Raw genomic sequence first — 3,673 nt, forward strand, 5'->3', positions numbered from 1 at the left:
CAGGAGGATCATGAGTTGTAGGCTAGCCTGGATTACATCTTGAGAACTTATCTCAAAATTTAGTAGCTTAATTGAGGAAAATGCCTAGTTTTCCTGAATAAATGTGTTTATTCCATTTGGAATTGCCCTGACATAATTTTTTCTAGCCTCTCATGTTTCTATGTTGTATTACTTCTAGGTCACATGACCTAATTGATACACACCTATTCTACTTCACCCTTTTTGTCTAAGTGTGTGCCTGTTTGTGTGCATTGATGTGCATATGTATGGTGCACATGTCTATCTGTGGAAGTCCAAGTTCCACATCATCCTGTGTCAATTCTACCTTTGTGAGACACCGCTTTCTGCTGAACCTGGAATTGTTAATCAGGCTAGGCTGGCAGAACACTTCTCTATATCCCTCCAGCAGTGGGTTTATAGGCCCTTGTGGCTATGCCTGGGTTTGTTACCTGGGCTATATCAATCGAACCTGTGTCCTCTGGCTTGCTTGCCAAGCATTTTGCCAACTAAGTCACAGCCCCGGCCTTACTTCTGTTTCTTTTACTTCTACTTCTGCCTGTAGAGGGATTGGTATGGAATGGTGTTTTCATGTCGTGCTAAAAGTAACTTGCTAAATTTAGCTTTTTAACTGCCACAGAGTCATTAGTGGCCCTTAAAGTTTTGCTCTTGCCTTGGTTTTCTTCCTGGTAAGCATCTGTATGAGACTGAATTGTGTTTCTCCAAAGTACATTGTTCTGGGTAGTTTTTATATCAATTTGGCAAAAGCTAAAGTCATCTGAGAGGAGGGAGCCTCAATTACAGGAGAAGCCTCCATAAGATTTGCCTGTATACAAGTTTGAAGGGTATTTTCTTAATTAGTGATTGATTTGAGAGAAATCACTCCATTGAGTGTGGGCCTACTCCTGGGCTGGGGGTCGTGGGGTCTATAACAAAGCAGGCTGAGCAAGCCATGATGAGCAAGCTAGTAAGCAGCACTCCTCCATGGACTTGGCATCAGCTCCTACCTCCACATTCCTGGCTTGAGTTCCTGCCCTGACTTCCTCAGTGATAGGCTATTGCCTGAAAGTGTGAGCAAAATAAACTCTTTCCTCTCCAAGCTGCTTTTGTATGATGTTTTGTCACAAAATAGAAACCCTAAGAGATGTGTGTTCACTAGAATATCACATACAGGCTCTTTCCAGGCTTGTTTAGTGTAGGAGTTAAGATGAAATCCTATTGTTTCAGAGGGTTCCTAAATTTTTTTTTGCTAAAATTTTTGACATCATTTATTATATGCAGAGTGTATTTTCTCTCTTTTTAGATTAGCACTTGTTCCATTGCCCACTTACAAAATCAGAAAGGATAGGGGATGTAAAATTTTAGGCATGCTCTCACGGGATGCCTTAGCCTGACAGCCATGGGACTGTGGTCAGCCATGTCTGACCCAGCATTGGTAGGAGTCTGTGTTCTCCTTGATACCATATAGATGGCAAGTCACTTCAGCAAATTGCTTTTCCTACCTAGTTACTTTGCACCCAAAAAATATGGAACACTTCACGAATTTGCGTGTCATCCTTGCACAGGGGCCATGCTAATCTTCTCTGTATCGTTCCAATTTTAGTATATGTGCTGCCAAAGCGAGCACAGTTCCTAAATCTTATAAGTGGTTCCTTAAAGACACAGAAAACAAACCATAGAGATATGGATGAAGTGATATAAAGATTGGGGGCTGTGTTTATGAGCCAAGAGACTCTTGACACAGAGAGCCTAATACTGAGGGTTTTCCCCAGAGCCTCCAGAGAAGGGTCTCTGTTGACATCCTAATGCCTTTAGAACTATGAGGATGTATTCCTATTGTTTTAAGCCATTCTGTTTGTGATTTGTTTTTCTCTGTCAGCTATAGAGAACAGGGCCAGTGTGGCTTACCAGCCAGCAGTCTAAGCAGCCATGGGCTGTGCCTTAGATAAGAGGCCTCAGTGGTATTTGCACTAGGCTGGCTCCTGTTTCTGTCTCCCAAAGCCGTCTCAGACACAAACAAGACTATAGAGCAGCACATTTTAGACAAGCCACATTCTTTTAGGCTGTAATACACAGAAAAATCAATTAGAGTCTAGATTCATCTTTCTCCTGTCTACTGGCCTGACTCATAGTTTTGTGAAAATACACAAGACATACTTTAGATTTCATTATTTCTGGCAACAGATAAGAATTAAAAGCATAACCCAAAATCATTTTCAGCATGCCTCTCAATGCATTTTTAAACATGAAGGTCTGCTCTGTTCTGGCTAGCTCTAGGTACTCCAGGTAGCCAGATAGGGAATTTGGAGTGCATACTGTCATCTTCTCTAATTTCTATTGCAGAATTTCAGTGTGCCCTTTGAGCATCTCCATTCCATTTAGTAATGAGTCCTGGGGCTAGGAAACAAATGATGGGGTTGTACTGTCAGGCAGGAGAAGCAGACTGGGGATTTTCCCCACATGCTATTGCTGCTTTCATCTTCACTCTCCTGCTCCCTTCTCTGTCACATCCACCCTTTATTTTTAAGATGGATTGAATAAAACAGTGTTATTTCCTTTTTTTTTCCTGCTCAGGGTTAACTCACTCCTATTTTCATTTTTAGGTTTTAGATTCCTGCTCTTAAGTTTGCTGGCAGGTTATAATGAAGTGCTTTAAATTATGATGATTTGGGGTTTTAGGCCATTTGGGGTAAATTATTAATGTGAAAGATAGAAGAAAGAAAGCCTACCATTTATTTTTATTTTTGTTAACTCCCTATGAAGCACTTCGTGAGTAAATGTTAGGACAAAAGAGAAAAGGCAAAGAAATTTGCATTTAATCATCCATGTTTGAGCTTTTAGAAATAGCTATGTACCATTATTTTTTATTTCTTTCCTTTTGTAGGCACTGATTGCTGTCACACTGTTAGGCTGGCCCCATAATTCACTTAAATGAATGGTTTTGTATTCTGTTTTACTTGAAGATGGAAGAGAAGCCAACTTAAGGTACTGGTACACTGACAATATGCTGTCACATATTTGTAATATATTTGTAGTATATCTTTTTGCACATTGTTTAATTTCTGGTCACTTTTAATCTGAGCATGTCAATTTCTTAGTGGAGTATATTCATTATAAAAAGTGTTGGGCTTCAAAGAGACAATTTCTTTCATTGTTTCAGTTATATAATGTATTCTGGGTTGTATTTGCCCTTCCCCTTCCTTCTTCAAGTCTCCCTTTTGCTTTCATGTGAGGTCTGTGTGTGTGTGTGTGTGTGTGTGTGTGTGTGTGTGTGTGTGTGTGTGTGTGTGTGTATCTTCTAGGATTCATCAACAGGACAAACATAACATATTTGTTTTCCTGAGTCTAGCTTGTTTCCTTGGATATAGTCCTCAGTTGCATCCATTTTCCAGCAAATGTCTTCCTTCAGGTTCACCTGCTCTGGGACACTCAGGCCAGTTCCTTAATTTGGTTTATGGATAGTGCAGCAATAAACACAAACACAGATATGCAGATATCTCTGTGGAGTGTTAACTTAGTGTCCTTTGGGTATATAGGCAGACATGGCATAGGTGGGTCATGTGGAAGTTCTCTTTTTAGTTTTTTGAGGCACCTCCAAATAGAGTTCCACAGTGACAGAATGAAATTCCATTCTCACCAGCAAGGATTTCCTTTTCCTCACATCCTCAGCAACATT

At 40.3% G+C, this 3,673-nt stretch overlaps 1 non-coding gene across 1 annotated transcript; it reads right to left on the reverse strand.

The window, feature by feature from the left end:
* Positions 1 to 1,517: 1,517 nt before the first annotated feature.
* LOC113834458 lies at positions 1,518 to 1,624 on the reverse strand. Its single transcript, XR_003482963.1, has one exon. It is a non-coding gene; the product is annotated as a U6 spliceosomal RNA (small nuclear RNA).
* Between the last annotated feature and the right edge of the window lie 2,049 nt (positions 1,625 to 3,673).

Source organism: Cricetulus griseus, chromosome 2 (assembly GCF_003668045.3).
Source record: "Cricetulus griseus strain 17A/GY chromosome 2, alternate assembly CriGri-PICRH-1.0, whole genome shotgun sequence".
Classification (NCBI taxonomy): domain Eukaryota; kingdom Metazoa; phylum Chordata; class Mammalia; order Rodentia; family Cricetidae; genus Cricetulus; species Cricetulus griseus.